The sequence below is a fragment of the Lissotriton vulgaris genome, chromosome 4_1 (assembly GCF_964263255.1).
Source record: "Lissotriton vulgaris chromosome 4_1, aLisVul1.2, whole genome shotgun sequence".
NCBI lineage: Eukaryota > Metazoa > Chordata > Amphibia > Caudata > Salamandridae > Lissotriton > Lissotriton vulgaris.
This window is the reverse complement of record NC_141691.1, coordinates 1,698,295,212-1,698,316,530: the sequence shown is the minus strand read 5'-3', so window position 1 is coordinate 1,698,316,530 and position 21,319 is coordinate 1,698,295,212. Positions and strand designations below refer to the sequence as shown.

The 21,319-nt window shown below is 44.2% G+C and overlaps 1 protein-coding gene across 2 annotated transcripts in view; it reads left to right on the top strand.

The window, feature by feature from the left end:
* The first annotated feature begins 5,079 nt into the window (after window positions 1-5,079).
* LOC147724419 (membrane-spanning 4-domains subfamily A member 4A-like) overlaps window positions 5,080-21,319 on the top strand; it is a 540,727-nt gene continuing 524,487 nt past the window's right edge. The window contains exon 1 of one of the 2 annotated variants that reach the window (XM_086967007.1): window positions 5,080-5,156. The gene's annotated coding sequence lies outside the window, so the exon portion shown is untranslated. Of the gene's footprint in view, window positions 5,157-8,590; window positions 8,822-21,319 lie in introns of those variants that run through there. The other variant, XM_086967006.1, reaches the window with a different exon arrangement.

Here is a 21,319-nt window from a genome sequence, read left to right as displayed (position 1 = left end):
CGGGTGGTGGTGGGTCGTAGTTCTTCTGAAGCTGAAGTGGACGCAGCTGTGGTCGGTCCAATGGAGTCTGGTGGCGGGTCTGAAGGAGATGTGCTTGATGGAAGAGAAGACGGGGTCAAGCGTGTGGCCGGTGTAGTGGGTGGGGGTGTTCACCAGTTGCTTGAGTCCGAGGTTGGCGAGGTTGTCCAGCAGGGCGTTGGTGTTTCGGTCGTTGTTGTTCTCCAGGTGGAAGTTGAGGTCCCCTAGGAGGATGTAGTCGGCGGAGGGAAGGGCGCGCGGGCTGATAAAGTCTGCAATGTCTTCGCTGAATTGCGTGCGTGGTCCCGTTGGTCGGTAGATGAGGGTGCCTTGGAGGGTGGTCTTGTGGTCAGTGTGTATCTGGAAGTGCAGGTGTTCGGCAGCGGTGAAGGTTTCGTCGGAGTTAGTCGAGATGAGGATGGTGTTCTTGTGTACGATGGCGATGCCTCCTCCCGTCTGGTTGACGCGGTCCTTCCGGGTGATCTTGTATCCGTCCGGGATGGCTATGGCAATGTCGGGCGCTGAGGAGGCATTCATCCAGGTTTCGGTGAGGAAGGCAACGTCCGGTGCTGTTGCGTCGAGCAGGTCCCAGAGTTCCACGGCGTGCCTGTGGGCGGAGCGGGTGTTGAGCAGGATGCACTTCAGGTGGTTGCTGCTGGTGCTCGACTTGGCGGGGGTGGTGCAGGTCCGGTAGCAGGTGAATCGGCAGGCTTGGCAGATGAAGGGTCCGTGGGTGCGTCTCGGGGTTACTCGATAGCAGGCAGGGTTTCGGCCGGCATTGAGTGCGTTGAGAGTGGCGGCGTCGTAGGTCTGTCGGGTAGTCTTGCATTGGCGGCGGGCCAGGGGTACTGGCACTGGGCGCGGTCCAGGCGCGGACGGGCTTGGCTTTGGTGCGCCTTCGGCGCACAATCGGCACGCCCGCTGCGCCTGAACACTGCACGTGCGTGGGGGTGACATAAGAGGGCAGTCGGGAGGAAGGTCGGCGGCGGGTCGGCCAATGGGCTGTCGGGGGGCGGGCCGCAGGGAGGCAGCAGCGGGAAACTCTGGTGCTCTGGTGCGGGTGGGCGGCTCAGCAGCGGCTGGGTCGCCCGGGCGAAGGCAGGCAGGCAAAGTTGAAGGCAGCAGGAGGAGCCTGGGGGCAACCAGGCCACAGGAGTAGGCACCGGAAGTGTGTAGTCCGCAGCCGGATTTCTGTGTAACCGGGAACCAGTGAAGATATGGCAGTCTCCATGTCGGGGTCCAGGTGAATAACACAGAGTGTTCCGGGGGACAGTGGGAGGTGTTGACCCCATGATGCATAGGCCTGAAGCAGGCAGGGACAGGCCATATGGCATGGATGGATGCAATTACCTCCTTCCTCACATCTTACTCATCTGATACAGGCTCTGTGTCCGGTGTGTCAGGTGTGTGCGGTGGTGTTATGGCTGCATCACTGGGTGCCAATGACACATCAGGATGCGAAGTGATAGGACTGCAGCACTGTGTGCTAATGACACATCAGGGTGTGTAGGTGATAGGGCTGCAGCACTGTGTGCCACTGACACATGAGGTCGGAGATGTGTGTGTCGAAGTTCCCCCTGCCGTTATCTGTGGCAGGTTCAGTGGCAGCAATGGCAAGATGAGGAATTGCAAGGTAATGACGATCCCAGCTACATCCCGCTGAAGTTCACCCGTGGCAGCCATACTTCCAGCCTGCATCTGCTCCATGATCTCCATTGTCCAGCGCACCTGTGCGAACTCTGTGCTGTTATCGCATGTCTGACCAGACAGTTCTTGTATCCGATGAATGGCCCCAGCGATGTCAGCCAAGGATTTTCGTGGAGCATGGTTGGGAAGGTGGGTGTCCGTTAGGGAATGTAAGTGGTCCCTGATGGGACTCAGACACCCACGTATGGCATCCAGTTTGGCTGCCACAAGCTTGAAACCCACCCGCAGCTGACCAGACATTTCCTCCTGGCAACCCAACCCACAGTGTTGGAATTCCAAGTGTTGTTCTGGGGGGTCATGGGAGCCAGCCATGGTGGTGTGTGTTTCCTGCTGTGTGGTCTGTGCAGGGGTGGGATCACCTTGAGGCAGATGGGCTGCCCTGCTCCTGGTGGTGGGGTGTGTAGGCTCTCCATTAGCCATCGGAGGGTGTTGGAGCTGATGGCCAGTAGGGTCCTCTTCTTCATCAATGTAGAGATGACCGGTCGGCTCTTCAGGAGGTGTTGATTGTCCCTCTGCAATGAATAGGGGAGATGCAGGTTAACAGTGTGTTCCATGTATGTTGACGCTTTGTAGATGTTTACACACAGACTGCATAACAATGTACATAATGACTGGGTCAGTGGAGCTGGCTATTTGATGGCAGACATTGGAAATTTTGACTACATGACTGATGTGTGGTTGTACTTGTACATTATCATCTCACAGTGACATGTAAAGCCAGATGTGAACGGCCAGTTACTACGCACAAGCGGAACCTACTGTGTCCTATGTCCTGTGGTGTAGGTGTTACCCTTTGTATCACATTGCCATCAACGTTGAGTTGCTCTGATTGCTATGTGTGTGCTGCATTGTGGTAGGATTGCTACTGCAGCTCTGGTTTTGCGGACCCTTATCCCTTTGATGCGGTGTATCTTTGACTTGTGTGCTTTTCGGGGACTGGGATGTTTGCGACTTGTGTCATTTGTGCTCTTGGACATATTTTGTGGTCTTGTGTATTGTTTGTCTGCTGATGTATTATGGACGTAATGTGGTGTAGGTGCACGTGGACGTGTCAGTGCGTGACCTACTCCTTTACGGATATGATCCACACTAGGCCACCCCAATGTTGCATTATTCGCCATGTCAGATTTTTTGACTGCAGCCATGCTATTGGTCAGTGTCACTTGCATAGTCCATGTGGCTCACCCAGTCACTGCTTTTCTGGATTGTGCACATGTACATGGGTAGGTTGTGGCATGGGTGATATGAAAGGGGCCAATTTGTGCACATTGTGGATGAGCCCTACTTGGTGTTTCTATGTGTGCTGCAGTGTGCCAAGGATATCAGGGACATGTTCCACTCTCATTGTGCATGTGCACTGTGCTACACATGCTTGTGCATGTGTGCCATTGTGTGCATCTCCCCCCTGTCCCCCCGGTCCCTGGTCGTTACTCACCCTGTTGCTGTTAGGTAAGGTCATAGCGAGCTGTGTCCAGACCTCCAACTCCTTGCACCATCTCCACTCTGGTGACTGTGGCCACCATTTCCTCCAGCTAGTCCAGTTCCTCCTGTGGCGCAGGACTCCCACCCCCAGTCGCCTTTGCTGACTTCCTGTTGCCTGTGAGTTTCTGTTTGGGCTGTCTTTGCACATCATGCCAGCGCCTCTTGACCTCCTCTGTTGACCTCCTGGACACTCCGACTGCATTGACATAGTTGACAATGGTCTGCCATATTTCAGTTTGGATTGCCAGTGCTGCAGTGGAGGTGATGAACAGTTGTTCGTAGAGTTCTGTCACCTCCGTGACAATGATCCGGTCTTCCTACGGACTGAACCCGTCTTCCTCTTCCTCTTCTCCTTGCCCTTCGCCAAACATGGGGTTCCTGGCTGGTCCTCCGTGGGGCTTGTGGGGGCCAGGTTGTCCTCTGCACCCGGTCCAGGTGCATCCATGGTGCTACGCAGTTTAATTTGGTTTTGGTGTTGTTTTTTTTATTGCTTTTATACTGCATTTTCCCGCCTGACGCGTGGGAATTGCAAGTAAGTTACTGGTTGTTGCGGATTTTTGTATCGCTATTTGGGGCATCACAACTTTTTGGGCATTGGTGTTTCCCATTTTTTTGTGCCTCGCCTTGATTTTTAACATGGTAATTTGGCGCGTTATCCTGCTACTCTCGCATGGGGCAGATGACACAATAGGACTACTAAACTCTAATTTCATAGATTAGAACATAAACAAATTATTTCTTGTTTTAGATATCATAGCTTCTGCAGAGTATGTCGCTTCCAACAGTATGAACAGATGAGGTGAATCTATCCAGGACATCTGTTTTTTCTCTCTCATTCAACTCCACTTATCCCAACCCACTGCTGACCGCCATGGATAATCTTTTAAGGGCCTCAGCAGGTTCAGGCAAAGGTGATACTAGCATCGCTCCTGTTGGCTTCGGTCTTCTAGGTTGGTGCAGCCTTTACCAGAGACGTGTGATTTTCTACCACAGCATCGTGCCACTATAACAGCAGGCCCCAATCTCCTGGAGGTCCGCAATGCGTTTACCCTCTTTCAATTCAGTGCTAAACTGAAAGCACAACTGCTCTGGGACGTGCCCATCCATGCTCGATATCCCACCATTCGTATCAGACCAGCGTAATTTTTCTAGACTCCTTCTGTAAGCAACGCCATCATCACAAAGCAAGTCCAACGTCAGCAAAGCAGGCCCATGACCAGCTCGGTTACAAATTCATAAAAAATGCAGCAATCAAAGGAGCCAGCCTTTATATATATATATCTACAAACATCAAGGGAAAGAGAAACAGAAGCACTTGTTTCAAATGACTGCGACATGTAACTAAAGAACATAGTTTGTTTTAGTTTAATAGTTTAACAAATATTCGACGATGGAAGCAGCGTCTTCGTAAATTGAAACAAAGAGGTCTGGCAACATTCAGGAGGGGGAAACAGGGATATGCTCTTATGCCACTTTCATTGTCAACGGCCAAACGCTGTTTTACGCTGTTCTCTCTCCCTCTGACGTCACGCACCTTGCGCTCAGGTACATTCCTTAGAAATATCAGTTTACACACGTGACTTTCAGGAAGAGACCAGAAATAGGCAGACACAGAGAGAAAAAGTTGAAAAGAAGCAAGAGAGCATTTCAAATAAGGCGGTGCCACGAGTTTACCTTAAATTTCTGAAAACAACCCTGAAAACGGGTTGGGCGAGATTTACGAAACAATGTTGCTTTTTTTAAATGGTTCATTTCCTCATAGCTTGTCAGAAAGCATAGACCACACCTTACCTCCTTTTTTTTTTAACTTAGAGGAGAGGTAGTATAATATGACATTTAGAAGGTGAATAGTGAAGGATTCAGACACTCGTCAGGAGGATCCGAAAGGAAAAACGCGCAAGAGACGTAAAAGAATCAAGGAAGAAGAAAATCCGCCAGCAGACGAGAGTGTGAGTAAAACTAACAATGACGTGTGTCTTTATAAGGAATTATGAGTACATATATTTATATAGTAAAATGTAATCATTGTATATAAATCATGCCTGTAATTTTCTAATTTCATCGTAGCTGCGACATTACTAGCCACCTGTAAAAATAAAAGGATGAATCTAATGTGCTACAATACATGGAAACCTACAATCCATGTATAACACTGTCTCTAATTTAATTATTATAGTCAAATATGACTCCTCTAGTCACCATTAATAAGAAAAGAATGTAGCTGTTCAACTATAACATAGCCTTATAGCCCGCTGCCGAGGTCTATACCAGTTGTTAAAGGCACTGAATCTGAGCTAAAACGTGGGTGAGTACTTTAACAACAGGTGCACCCCGAAGCAGAAGGGCTATGAGGCTAATAGAGCATTCCACCCACTCAGGGTCTAATGTTTTTAGTTATAACGGAAGAAATAGAAAGACAAACATTGAAATGTCTGAGAAAAAGGCTTATACAGTGTTGGAATTCCAAGTGTTGTTCTGGGGGGTCATGGGAGCCAGCCATGGTGGTGTGTGTTTCCTGCTGTGTGGTCTGTGCAGGGGTGGGATCACCTTGAGGCAGATGGGCTGCCCTGCTCCTGGTGGTGGGGTGTGTAGGCTCTCCATTAGCCATCGGAGGGTGTTGGAGCTGATGGCCAGTAGGGTCCTCTTCTTCATCAATGTAGAGATGACCGGTCGGCTCTTCAGGAGGTGTTGATTGTCCCTCTGCAATGAATAGGGGAGATGCAGGTTAACAGTGTGTTCCATGTATGTTGACGCTTTGTAGATGTTTACACACAGACTGCATAACAATGTACATAATGACTGGGTCAGTGGAGCTGGCTATTTGATGGCAGACATTGGAAATTTTGACTACATGACTGATGTGTGGTTGTACTTGTACATTATCATCTCACAGTGACATGTAAAGCCAGATGTGAATGGCCAGTTACTACGCACAAGCGGAACCTACTGTGTCCTATGTCCTGTGGTGTAGGTGTTGCCCTTTGTATCACATTGCCATCAACGTTGAGTTGCTCTGATTGCTATGTGTGTGCTGCATTGTGGTAGGATTGCTACTGCAGCTCTGGTTTTGCGGACCCTTATCCCTTTGATGCGGTGTATCTTTGACTTGTGTGCTTTTCGGGGACTGGGATGTTTGCGACTTGTGTCATTTGTGCTCTTGGACATATTTTGTGGTCTTGTGTATTGTTTGTCTGCTGATGTATTATGGACGTAATGTGGTGTAGGTGCACGTGGACGTGTCAGTGCGTGACCTACTCCTTTACGGATATGATCCACACTAGGCCACCCCAATGTTGCATTATTCGCCATGTCAGATTTTTTGACTGCAGCCATGCTATTGGTCAGTGTCACTTGCATAGTCCATGTGGCTCACCCAGTCGCTGCTTTTCTGGATTGTGCACATGTACATGGGTAGGTTGTGGCATGGGTGATATGAAAGGGGCCCATTTGTGCACATTGTGGATGAGCCCTACTTGGTGTTTCTATGTGTGCTGCAGTGTGCCAAGGATATCAGGGACATGTTCCACTCTCATTGTGCATGTGCACTGTGCTACACATGCTTGTGCATGTGTGCCATTGTGTGCATCTCCCCCCTGTCCCCCCGGTCCCTGGTCGTTACTCACCCTGTTGCTGTTAGGTAAGGTCATAGCGAGCTGTGTCCAGACCTCCAACTCCTTGCACCATCTCCACTCTGGTGACTGTGGCCACCATTTCCTCCAGCTAGTCCGGTTCCTCCTGTGGCGCAGGACTCCCACCCCCAGGCGCCTTTGCTGCCTTCCTGTTGCCTGTGAGTTTCTGTTTGGGCTGTCTTTGCACATCATGCCAGCGCCTCTTGACCTCCTCTGTTGACCTCCTGGACACTCCGACTGCATTGACATAGTTGACAATGGTCTGCCATATTTCAGTTTGGATTGCCAGTGCTGCAGTGGAGGTGATGAACAGTTGTTCGTAGAGTTCTGTCACCTCCGTGACAATGATCCGGTCTTCCTACGGACTGAACCCGTCTTCCTCTTCCTCTTCTCCTTGCCCTTCGCCAAACACGGGGTTCCTGGCTGGTCCTCCGTGGGGCTTGTGGGGGCCAGGTTGTCCTCTGCACCCGGTCCAGGTGCATCCATGGTGCTACGCAGTTTAATTTGGTTTTGGTGTTGTTTTTTTTATTGCTTTTATACTGCATTTTCCCGCCTGACGCGTGGGAATTGCAAGTAAGTTACTGGTTGTTGCGGATTTTTGTATCGCTATTTGGGGCATCACAACTTTTTGGGCATTGGTGTTTCCCATTTTTTTGTGCCTCGCCTTGATTTTTAACATGGTAATTTGGCGCGTTATCCTGCTACTATCGCATGGGGCAGATGACACAATAGGACTACTAAACTCTAATTTCATAGATTAGAACATAAACAAATTATTTCTTGTTTTAGATATCATAGCTTCTGCAGAGTATGTCGCTTCCAACAGTATGAACAGATGAGGTGAATCTATCCAGGACATCTGTTTTTTCTCTCTCATTCAACTCCACTTATCCCAACCCACTGCTGACCGCCATGGATAATCTTTTAAGGGCCTCAGCAGGTTCAGGCAAAGGTGATACTAGCATCGCTCCTGTTGGCTTCGGTCAACTAGGTTAGTGCAGCCTTTACCAGAGACGTGTGATTTTCTACCACAGCATCGTGCCACTATAACAGCAGGCCCAAATCTCCTGGAGGTCCGCAATGCGTTTACCCTCTTTCAATTCAGTGCTAAACTGAAAGCACAACTGCTCTGAGACGTGCCCATCCATGCTCGATATCCCACCATTCGTATCAGACCAGCGTAATTTTTCTAGACTCCTTCTGTAAGCAACGCCATCATCACAAAGCAAGTCCAACGTCAGCAAAGCAGGCCCATGACCAGCTCGGTTACAAATTCATAAAAAATGCAGCAATCAAAGGAGCCAGCCTTTATATATATATATCTACAAACATCAAGGGAAAGAGAAACAGAAGCACTTGTTTCAAATGACTGCGACATGTAACTAAAGAACATAGTTTGTTTTAGTTTAATAGTTTAACAAATATTCGACGATGGAAGCAGCGTCTTCGTAAATTGAAACAAAGAGGGCTGGCAACATTCAGGAGGGGGAAACAGGGATATGCTCTTATGCCACTTTCATTGTCAACGGCCAAACGCTGTTTTACGCTGTTCTCTCCCCCTCTGACGTCACGCACCTTCCGCTCAGGCACATTCCTTAGAAATATCAGTTTACACACGTGACTTTCAGGAAGAGACCAGAAATAGGCAGACACAGAGAGAAAAAGTTGAAAAGAAGCAAGAGAGCATTTCAAATAAGGCGGTGCCACGAGTTTACCTTAAATACAGAAAACAGAATGAAAACGGGTTGGGCGAGATTTACGAAACAATGTTGCTTTTGTAAGTTGTTCATTTCCTCATAGCTTGTCAGAAAGCATAGACCACACCTTACCTCCGTTTTTTTAACCTAGAGGAGAGGTAGTGCAATATGACATTTAGAAGGAGAATAGTGAAGGATTCAGACACTCGTCAGGAGGATCCGAAAGGAAAAACGTGCAAGAGACGTAACAGAATCAAGGAAGAAGAAAATCCGCCAGCAGACGAGAGTGTGAGTAAAACAATGACGTGTGTCTTTATAAGGAATTATGAGTACATATATTTATTTAGTCAAATGTAATCATTGTATATAAATCATGCCTGTAATTTTCTAATTTCATCGTAGCTGCGACATTATTAGCCACCTGTAAAAATAAAATGATGAATCTAATGTGCTACAATGCATGGAAACCTACAATCCATGTATAACACTGTCTCTATTTTAATTATTATAGTCAAATATGACTCCTCTAGTCACCATTAATAAGAAAAGAATGTAGCTGTTCAACTATAACATAGCCTTATAGCCCGCTGCCAAGGTCTATACCAGTTGTTAAAGGCCCTGAATCTGAGCTAAAACGTGGGTGAGTACTTTAACAACAGGTGCACCCCGAAGCAGAAGGGCTATGAGGCTAATAGAGCATTCCACCCACTCAGGGTCTAATGTTTTTAGTTATAACGGAAGAAATAGAAAGAAAAACATTGAAATGTCTGAGAAAAAGGCTTATACTAGTCATGGTGAGTCTGAAACCACTTCATTGTCTACAATCAATGGTGCGTTCAACATTCCATTATTCTAATACATTATTACTCTTGGGTTGTGATGTCATAATGTCTCCTGCCTGAGTTAGCAGTCAAGGTGAAGTATTTACAGAGTATAATTACAGCTGCAGTTTCGCTCTTCTGATCTGTTTTTCTAAAATGAACAGCGAGCCACAGAAACAAGATAATTATGGTGGTATGATTATTTTTTGCACACTTTAGGTAATTTCAGAAAATATAGAATCACTCTGCATGTCTCTACCCATTTTTTAAAATCTGACTTCCATTAAACTGACCCTAACATCTTTTTGCAAAATAATAACTGCTTTATAGTGTTTTCAATTTCACACTACAGTTTCCAGTTTTACTCTTCATGTCTGCAACCATCCTATCTCTTTTGAATGAAAGAGTAAGACGCCAATGATTTAAGCAGATTGTGGAAAAGGTGACAACCTCTTATATGGAATATTAGAACATTGGAATGTTAGGAGCTCCATTGAAAACAATGGAGTGCTCTCGGCTTATAATGGCTGGTATACGCATGGAGCTCCAACATTCCAATGTTTCTTTGTTCACAGCTCTGGCTGTGAACAAAGGCTTCAAGGAGCCTGAGGGGATTCCAATCCCCTCACGCTCCCATAAGGCTTTCTTCTTTTTTGTTAGAACATTCTGCCCTCTAGTGGCAGAATGTTTTAATACCCTTATAGCCCTTTGTAGCTGGGCTATACCGGCTATTAAAGTCCGTCTCCCTTGTTAAACGCTGGAGAGGGCTTTTAATAGCCGGTATAGCCGTCTACGGCGGGCTATAAGGCTACATTATATACCTTTTGTCAAGTGTTAAAAGGGTGTTGTAAGTCGTCTTGGAGTTCCATGATCTTACAAAGGAACTGATAAGATCAAAATCCTTTTTGTGATGTGCAGTATCTATGTAATGTACAGAAGCACTTACTTTACCCCATATACAACTTATTACAATTGATATCTGATATCACAATTTCCCTCTAGTGCCAGCAGAGAGTGTTAGAGGCAGCAGTCTATACAGCAACATTACGAGTGCTTTTTCAACAATGAAAACGCAAAGCAGCTTTTCTGGCATGAACCTCCATGCAATCAGGCATCATAAAATGTACCTATTTTTAAAAGTTACTTACATTAAACTCCAAATAATATTTTTTTCAGCTGATGCCTAGCTGTTTATTTTTTTCAATAATTTCGTGCTGTAGAATCTAAATTTTTTTGCATATTTGCAATCATGCTCATTCATATGAAAAAGACAAAGGGGCATATTTACTAACCTCTCATTCAACGCCGGGCAGGAAGCAAAGTTGCTGCGCTGCATTGCATTAAAGGTAGGAAGCAGAAATGCTCCACATTTACTAACGTACGGAGCATTTCTCCTCATTTTAACCACTGGGGAAGGCGTAACATTCCCGAGTTTCCTTGTATTAGTAAATGTGGGAATGCATAACAATCAATGGGTGGATGCATGGGAAAGCCAAAGTTCCACCCATTGAACACCTCTCACCTTAAGACTCAATGTAATGCAATGCCAGCAGCTGCGTTGCATTACATTTCTTTATAAAGCCTCGTAAGATGGAGCAAAGTGCCTCTTGCACGGCTTTGTACCGTGCCACGCTGTGCCTGCCATGTTGTGCATGGAAGTGCATGACATGCCTTCCTGGCATTGTGGCGGGTGGTGCTGAGTGCACCGCTCATCGCAATGTCAGGAATGCAGATAGCGCCCGCCAGTGTGGTGGGCGCATCCTAATGTGTGCAACGGGACCAATGGCAGGCGGTCCAGTTCCACGGGAGAATGGCCGGCGGACAAAATCCGCCCACCATCCTAATGACCACCTTAGTGTTGTCCTTTCTTTCGCTTGCACGACTCAAGGACAAGGCAAAGAATTGATAAATCTGGGCTTAATTATTTATGTTTTTTTGTGGAAGTGGTAATGATGAGCATGTGTTTTAATAAATTAAATGCTCGCTGTAATATCTTAAAAAGATCTTGCAAGTCAAATAGGCATTTCCTGATCTTAGTATGAAACTCTGATTTCAACATCCTTCCTGTGATGGAATTTCTCAATGACTTATACTGTTCCTCTAATGTACTCAAGGGGCACTTTATCATACATACAAAAGCATCATACCTGTATTTATCTTCAGTAGTTTTAATGTGAATTCAGAAATGAAAGGAAATAAAGAAATGTCAGAAGAGACGAAGTACTGTGTGACTGGCATGAGAAAGTCATGAGTAATACTGTGGTATTACACTTCACGTGACAGCAAACGAAGAAAGATGAGTACGGACACTTAACTGTAAGGAAAAACAGGTATGATAGAAACTATGGAATCAGAGTTGTGATAAAGGAAAATGCAGAAACATTTGGGAAAATGGGTATCTGCACACACTTTGTACATAAGACCTTCATTTAAGCATATTTGGTAACAAAAGGCAAACAGGGCCAGCGGTACAAAGCCATACAGTGGCCTCAAACCTTGCATTTCACCCTGTGAGTCACTAAATCACGGGGTTTGCGACCACTAAATTGCTTATTGGGTTTACTAAACCCATTTAGTAATCCAGTTATAGTTTGTAAAACTGTCTGAACTTTTCAAATATTGATTTTATCATACAATGAATTATTATTTGAATTTCAATAACCTCTCCTCCTGTTATCCTTAAACTAAGCTTTCTCCTGCCACAAGATAGGGCTCCCCGGTCTGCTATTGCAGAGGGAGTCCGGTGGCCATTTTTACTTTTCAGTAGGCGCACATTTTAGTGCTACCATTTGGAAAGCTCTTTCTAGTTGATCAGAATCTGCACTGTCTCGCCTTATTTAAACTAGGCCATGGCGTGGACGTGCAGCGCTATCAGTGGAGGTATTTTTTAAAAGCTGATCCATTGTATTAAGAGCATTGCTAATTTGCACATCTCTCACCTTGCCCAATAAGTTTAAACATAAGGCCTAGATGTATCAAGCCTTTTGCGATTCGTTAAGGCCGAAATTCGCAGAATTTCAGCCTTAATGATTTGCAAACGGACATTTTGCATCTTTTGGGATGTATGAGAAATTAGCAAAATAAGGAATCGCAAAAATTGCGATTACTTATTTTGCTTAAGCATTTAAGGAATCGCAATTTTGCGATTCCTTAAATGCCATGTATGAAGCAATTTCAAATTGCGAATTCAGGTTAAGAAATCGCAAATTAACACCAATTTGAGGTTGGTGTTAATTTGCGAATTCCTTTCAAAATTCACAATTAAGCAATTTTGAAGGTGGCATGTGACACACATACATGCCCATTGGGCATGTATGTGCACCATATGCACACACATGTAAGTTTCAGGGGTGCATCAGGGTGTCCTTGAGACACCCCTGCACCCTTGCAATAATTCTCAAATTGCGATTAGCAAATTGCGAATTCGCAATTTGAGAATTATTTCGCAATCATTCCTATGGGCCTCCTGGCCCATAGGAATGAATGGGAAATTATTCCTTATTTGCGAATTCGCAACTTGCGAATTTGCAAATTAGGAATAATAAGGAATCACAAAAAAATTGCGATTTTAAACGTACATCCCATTTTGCGATTTCTTAATAGCTATTCGGTAAAAATCGCTATTAAGATATCGCAAATAGGAACGATGATACATCTAGGCCTTATGATTTCTTCTATCTGTTTTTCTTAGCTAATGCTGCCAGAACTTTTATGATGTTGGTTTTAACATGAAAATAATTATTAGTTGAATTTGTTTAACATCTACTCCTGTTATCGTTAAACTAAGCATTTTACTGCTACACAGAGGGTGTCCACTGGCCATTTTCACTCTTCAGTAAAATTACATTTTAGCACCACTATTTTCAAATCACAATGTAGTTGGTCAGAATCTAAACTCTCCTGCCCTGTTTAAACTAGGCTGTAGTCCGAACGTGCAGCACTATCAGTGGGGGTATTTCAATATTCAGAGCGCTGTCCTCAGTAAGTTATCATATCAGCCCCCAGATATTAATGAATTTAAAAACGAACAAGATTCTCATTAACACCTCCCACACACTTCCATATATTGAGAAAGACACAGTTGAAGACTCAGAGGTTTTATAGAGATAATTTTGATCCTCATACATTGAGAGCTAAAAAGCAGAAGTAATTGCAGGAGTGTGGTCTTCTGATAAAAATGCAAAAGCGGACCAACATACTTAAAAAAGGGAAAGGAACTGTGCAAACCCTTTGCACATCCTGAAGAGATAAAGGTTAAAAATGTCAGGTCCACGCTGACAAAGTGAAAGAGAACACAGACCTTGCTCTGTGTTAAAAAGTGTGTGGAAAGGCACACAATAAAAGAACAGGCCGTGCTGTTCCATTGTCTCCCTTTAATAGCAAAGGGGGGTAGACTGCTATATTATTTTTTGCTTTAAAGTTTGTTTGGTAGGTGTGGTAGTGGTGAGGCCTCATCTCACGTAGTGCGTATAGTAAGTAATGGGACGAGGAATGGATGAGGAGGGAATGGAGATATTCAATGTCCTTAACACTGAAAACCCTGAATTAATGGTTCTGTTCAAAACTTGGCTTACAGAGGAACCAACTCTTAATATTTTGTGGCTCTATCAAGTAAATATTATGTACTTCAGTCAAATAGACAACCATGCAAAAAAGGGAGTGGTGTAGCGGGGCCTATTCAGCAAAAATGTAAAACATCTACACTTCAACACCAATTCATTCCTGAAGTGGCTATTTTAGCCTAAAAATTAAGTTTACTAACCAGACCTTAATCTGTTTGCTCACCAATCGACCTCCCAACTAGATGTCAACTTTTCCACAAAATCTTTATGACACTATTTTTCCATTACTAGTGGCCCACTCCAAATTAGATATTGATGGTGACTTTAATTATTGGAACAACAGCGAAAATATGAACTAAAAATCCCTGGGATTTATGGAGTCTATGAATAGTGTTAATTTAATGCAAAATATACTGGTGCCTACTCATATTAAAGGCCATACTCTTGAACAGGTCTGGAGGGCTAATCCTCAACTAGCTGCACTGGAGATCGCTCCCTCTAACTGGCCTGTTCCCATATGTTTATATGTAACCTTCTCTAGATGCTTCAATAAAATAATAGATCTGTAATGCATAACTACTCTTGTAAATTGCACCTTGCTGACATGCACAATTTATGGAAATCCTTGTCCGATTCTACACACCTCCTTAGTCAAGATGTTAACTTGGTGGAGATGGATTTTAAACAATAGTGGCTTACAGCCATTGACACACATGCCCCTCTTTCTAGATCTAAGATTGCTAGCCAGGTCGAATCTAGTCAACGGTTTTCTGAAGAATTGAAAGCTGCCATGTTAAAGCTTTGCCAACTTGAATGGTAATGGTGCAGAGACTACTCCATTGAAAACAGGGACATTTACATTCCAGAACCCTTGTTTTACCAATAAACTCCGGCAGTGTGCTAACAAACAAATAGATATTTTTTTAAATAGTAGCTGAAGTTTCTATTTCAGATAACATTTCTCTCCAGCGGCCACCTCAACACAAGAATTTTGTCAACTGCTCAATAATTATTTCATTAAAAAAAAAAAAAAAAAACAGGATTAAAGACAGCATCTAAATCCAAAACACGGATTCCGTATCACCTCCTTAGACAGGAATTTGCTAACTTTGTATGCTTCTCCTCTTCACAATGAAGAATGTCTTCTATCACCGATGTCCAGGATGATATCCGATTCACTGGACGATCCATGTCTCCCAAAGGTTTAAAACTTTTTTAACTGAACTCTTGGGTACAATTTAATCTCTATTTGACGCTTGTCTGTTACAAGAAATAGTTCAGAGATCATTGAAATGTGCACTTCTGATTCCACTTTATTATCGTTCTATTTCCCTGTTGCCTTTTTCTGCTAAAAATGTAAAAGCTGATGGTGCAGGTACCGTGCTCTCATCTTAAAGCATCCCAATGTTTAACTCCTCTCAAGACTGACTTTCGCCCTGTGCATAGTAGTGAATCGCTCATGCTTTCTTTGCTTGATGACATTTGCAGTGATGGTGATAAAGGATTGACATCTGCCTTGATCCTGTTGGATATATACTGGATGCATTCTACGTTGTAGATCACAGGTTAATGATAAACCCTGAGGGGGCTGCTGGCTTGAGTGGCTGTGCCCTTGATTGGATTAGATCCTATTTGAACAATTATCTGTCCTTCTGTGTCTCATCAAGGTCACACCATTAAAGGTGGAGTGGGGGGGGGGGGGGTCCTCAGGGCTTCTTTCTCTCACCTATTCAATATATTTATATTAATCCTATTAATCCAGGAGTTAGCCAAATTGAATTGTAGAATATACAACTATGCTGATGACTCACAATTAATACTTAGAGTTGATGGTTCCTCTGCCTCCCATTTTATTTGCATTATGGGCAGTAAATGTTTAAAACTCAATATAGAAAAACACTAAAATAGTAATTTTGAATAAAATGTTGACTCCTGGAATTCCTTCCACTGTCCTTCAGAAATGGGTGTGTCCCTCAACACCTAAAAGCAAGCTAAAGGTCTAGGAGTCGTCATAGACAGTGAGCTCTTCATGAAGCCCAGCTCGTAACAGTGAACTCAGCATGTTCTATAACACTGAGAAGAACTAAAAAGAAATCCAATATCCTCACACAGGATCCATTAATCACAGTGGTACTGGCCTTGATCATTCACAGCTTTATTATGCCAGTTCCATATATATTGTTTACCGAAAATCCAACTTCACAGATTACAGATGGTTTAGAGTCAGGCAGCTAGATTGCGTTTTAAACTGCCTAGAAGATGTTAAGTAACCCTATTGCTGAGGGACCTCCAGTGGCTCAAAGTATCACATTGAAATTGTATTGCATCATTTTTAAGCAAGGTCCCCAATTTTTAATAAATAGGATTAAAATATACACCCCAGCCCGAGAGCTTTGCTCTTAATTCTCGAACTTACCTACTTTTCCAAAATATATTAAAAAAATGTATGGGTGAACATAAATTTTCTTTCCAAGCCCCATTAATGCTGAACTTAATATTATTGTCATTATGTTTTCATACAGACCTAGTGAATTTCAGGAAGAACGTAAAGACCTGATCTTTAGACAAGTCTACCAACTATGTTAACTACTGTACTCAGTATACAGCATCATCTTCTGATTCAAAGGAGGTGGTAATCCCTTCCCCTTTGTGAATATAAAAAAGCTTTTCGTTAAGAGTGGGCAAGGTTCCTGGGGTCCACTGTGAACTCTTAAAAAAAAGTTTCTAAAAAATGCATTCTTTTTTCTTAAATGTAGACCTGTTTCAATTAAGGAAATTGGCCTGCATTTAAAAAAAAAATACTTTATAGCAATGCAATCACCAACATGGTGGCCTGCTGACCACAGCAGGCCACTTTCCCTGAGATGGCATCAAACCGTAGTGAGTCGCAATTTAAGACCTACCACATGAATATTGATGAGATGGGTCAAGTTCCAACCCAATATAATTCAGAATTTTGTAAACTAGGTAGGACATTTGTGGCGGCACGGTGATTCCATACAAAAATATGTGGAAAATGTGTCTTTTTCCAGCTAAATTTGAGGTTTGCATGGCATTCTGGGTAGGAAAATGTTGGGGATCCATGCAAGCCATACGTCATTGGACTCCCCCAGGTATCAAGTTTTCAGAAATGTTTGGGTTTGGCACTTTCCCAAGATGGCCACAGACCTGTTGCCAAAATTTCAGGTGCCCCCCCACACAACCAGGTCGTTTTCTTATAGGTAATTTTGCAGTCTCCACAGTATGATTTGGGCCATTTCCTGCTGCTGCCTCTATGCCTACCCACACAAGAGAGGTACTTTTTTTTCGGGAGACTAGGGGGAATGCTGGGTGGGAGGACATTTGTGGATCCAGGCAGATTCCAGAACTTTCCCACACAGAAATTTGAGAAAAAGTGATTTTTTCAGTGAAGTTTGAGGTTTGCAGGTGATTCTGGGTAGGAGAATGTTGGGCGACCCACGCAAGCCATACCCCGCTGGACTCCCCCGGCTGTCTAGTTTCCATAATGTGTGGATTTTGTAGGTTTCCCTAGATGGCCGCCGAGCTCAGGGCCAAAAGCTCATGGGACCCCTTGCAAAACCAGGTTGGTTTGTGATAGGTAATTTTGATATTGCCTCAATAGGTTTTGGGTCCTTGCCGGTCGTGGTTCTTAACCCACCTATGCAAGTGAGGTACTATTTTTTTGGGAGACTTGGAGAAATGCAGGGTGGGAGGAAATTTGCTGATACACGCAGATTCCAGAACTTTCCCACACAGAAATTTGAGAAAGATATGATTTTTTCATCGAAATTTGAAGTTTGCAGGGGATTCTGGGTAGGAGAATGTTGGGGAACTCACATAAGCCATACCTCACTGAACTCTCCCGGGTGTCTAGTTTCCAGAAATGTTTAGGTTTGGTAGGTTTCCCTAGATGGCCACCAAGCCCAGGGCCAAAAACTCATGGGACCCTCCTTGAGAAACTAGGTTTGTTTGTGATAGGTAATTTTGATGTAGCCTCAATATGTTTTGGGCCCTTGCCTGTCGCAGGTCCTTGACCCACCCACGTGAGCGAGGTACCATTTTTATGGGGAGACCTGGGGGAATGCTGGGTGGCAGGAAATTTCTGGATACACGCAGATTCCAGTACTTTCCCACACAGAAATTAGAGAAAAAATGTATTTTTTCAGAAAAAGTTGAGGTTTGCAGGGGATTCTGTGTAGGAAAATGTTGGGGGACCCACACAAGCCATACCTCGCTGGACTCCCTTCGGTGTCTAGTTTTCAGAAATGCATGGGTTTGGTAGGTTTCCCTGGATGGCCGCCAAGCACAGGGCCAAAAACCCAGGTGACCCCCCTCGCAAAACCAGGTTGTTTTGAGATGGGCAAATTTGATGTTACCTCAATAAGTTTTAGGCCCTTGCCTGTTGCGGGTACTTGGGGCTCCCATACAAGTGAGGCCCCATTTTTATTGGGAGACCCGGGGTAACGCTGGGTGGTAGGACATTTGTGTCAGCCCGGTGATGCCACAACTTTTCCACAAAAATATGTGTGGAAAAAGTAAATTTTTCAGCTAAATTTGAGGTTGCAGGGGATTCTGGGTAAGAAAACGTTGGGGATCAATGCAAGCCACATCTCCCTGAAATTCCCAGGGTGTCAAGTTTTCAGTAATGTGTGGGTTTGGTAGGTTCCCTAGCTGGCCGCCAAGCACGGACCAAAATCCCAGGTGACCCCCTTGCTAAACCAGGTTGTTTTGTGATAGGCAAATTTGTTGTCGCCTCACTACATTTTGGGACCTTGCCTGTCACAGGTACTTGGGCCTTACATGCGAGTGAGGTACCATTTCTATTGGGGTACTTGGCGAAAGGTGGTGGTAGGAAATTTGTTGTTTCTTTCTGCAGTGTGAACATTTTGGCACAATAATGCAAGGAAAATGTGAAAGACATTTAGAGGTTTGCAGGACATTATGGATAAGATAACGTGTTGGTATCCACAAAAGATACCAAATGTAAGCAACACTCCTTGAACACAACAAAAGCATTAAAAGGTGCTAAATTGAAGAGATTTATGGACAAATTCCTATACCAAATGTAAGCATTACGGATAACAGTGTAAAGTTCCAAACTCTGATCTACTCTAGCAATACCACCCACGTGCTTATTGTAGTCAAAAATGCAGACAGGTTTGCACACTTCAGCAATCTGACCCCAAACAGCCACAGGTGAGTACTCTCATCAGGGATGGTAGTCAGCATGTACACATCCCTCCTGTCCTCAAATTTCACAGCTAGGAGTTCATCACTATGCAAGGAACTGCACTGTCCCCTCTGAAGTTTTTTTGCAAACAAGCTCTTTTGGATAACCTTCACGGTTAGAGCGGATTGTGACACAAGCAAAAGTGTCCACTTTGAACAATTCCTTAAACAATTGCACAGCAGTTATCAAGGTACAAATGGTGGCCTCTGTTAAACAGTCCTCTAGCAAGATCTCACAACATTTTTTCTGAAACTCCAAAAGTGGAAGGACAACCAGGGGGTGTCAATAGTGGAATCTATACCAGTGTACACACAGAAATTAAAAACATATCCGGTCCTACTTTATATTTGATATAAAGTGATCAAGAACAGGCCAAATCTTAAAAAGATGGTCACAGTCAGGGTGATCTTGTGGCAAAGCCAGAGCATTATCAACAAAATGCAGCATCCAAAGCAAAAGTAAATTCCGATCACGAGTCATAATTGCAGGAAATATGGCCTTTGCCATCAAGGTACTGGTAGACCAATATGAAGCCATGGACGGCTTCCTTATCAAACCCATCAATAAAGTCAAACCCAAAAACTTCTTCATCTCTTCCAGATTTGTGGGAGTCTACAGGGTAGCTCTAGAGTAGAGACTAAGTCTGACACTGTTGTCCCTCAAAAACTGTTCAGAAAACAATTTAGTCTGCTCAACAATCTCACCCAAAAATACATCATTCATAAACAACTGAAACAACTGTATAGGCAAACAATTTTCACAATCCACTCTACACCCTGCATCACCACTAAAGGCAGGCATCGCTGACTGCACCATGTTTGGATCAACCCAGAGTCTAGCACTTCCAATAGGAAGCCTTAAAGCCCCTAGCTGCAATCAAGATGCCTCTTGCATCATCTGCACACCAGTGTCCTCCTCTAAGACTGGCACTTCATCTGCACTGAGAGTAGCTTCATCCACACACCGAGAGTAGCTTCATCTACACAGAGAGTAGCTTCATCATCCAATGATTCCATGTGAAGAGAAAACTCACTGCCTGAATCTTCCCCTCCCTCCTCTCCCTCAGACGCACTGTCAGTCTCATAATCCTGCTCATAGGAAGATTCAAGAAGCATACCAACCACCTGTTGAGCAGGGTAAACAACCTTTACCCCGAAACAATTACCCAAAGGGAATCACAACGCTTTCTTAACGACCCTGTTCTGATTCCGCATACCATTACTCCGCAAGTCAGAACAACAATTTGCTGAGGGGAAGGAGGTGTTGTATTTAAAATCCAACACCTTCCCTAGTGTCCGCATAGACTGGAATTGGAATAGTAAATTATACTAATCCAACATTCAGCGCCCCCCCTCAGCAAGTCGTTGTTCCGACTTGCGAGGTAATGGTATGCAGAATATTAACGCAGTCGTTGTAACAACCGCGTTGTGATTCCCTGAGGGGGACAAGGCTGCGGGATTTCAACATAGATTCGTTGAGCAGTCATTCTTCGGCTAGCCACAATGCTTACTAATAAAGGTAACTTGTCAAACAAGTCAACAACAACAAACCCTTTGTAAAAAACAGAAATAAACAAACAGTAGCTTTAGCACAAAGACCTATTTGCTAGGGGTGGGCGGCAAATTCCATTCCTCTTGCGGAACTTGCGCAATTTTGGAATGTTCGCGTTCTGCGCGGAACACGAAAATGTTGAAACTTCTGCGAACTGCCGCGGAACGGAATTCGGGGGGCATGAGGTATTTTTAAACCTCACCAGGAAGCACTTGCAGGAGCCAGAGTGTCCACTTCTCTGCCTCCCTCCCTCTCTCCCTCTCTCTCTTTGCATCCGTCTCTACCTCCATCTCGATCCTGCTGGGAAACTTCCTCCATTTGTTCCCCAGTGAAATGTATCCAAAATCCAATGAAACTCTGTTGCTGAAAAAGGAGTCTAATGTACAATCCACAACACTTGATAAAAGGAGATAAAACAATACAAAATCAGCATGAGTTTGTTGCAGATCCTGCTCCTCACTCTGACAGCTTGTGATAACAAGCATTGGGCAAACCACTAGGGCGTGCTTTAGTTATCGGCCAGATTTTTTTCACAAAGCAAAATATTTGATAAAATAACAAAACGCATGGCTAAAGAGGAGCTGTGGTGCAAAGGTCAGACCTATTGGCAATGCCAGTGCCT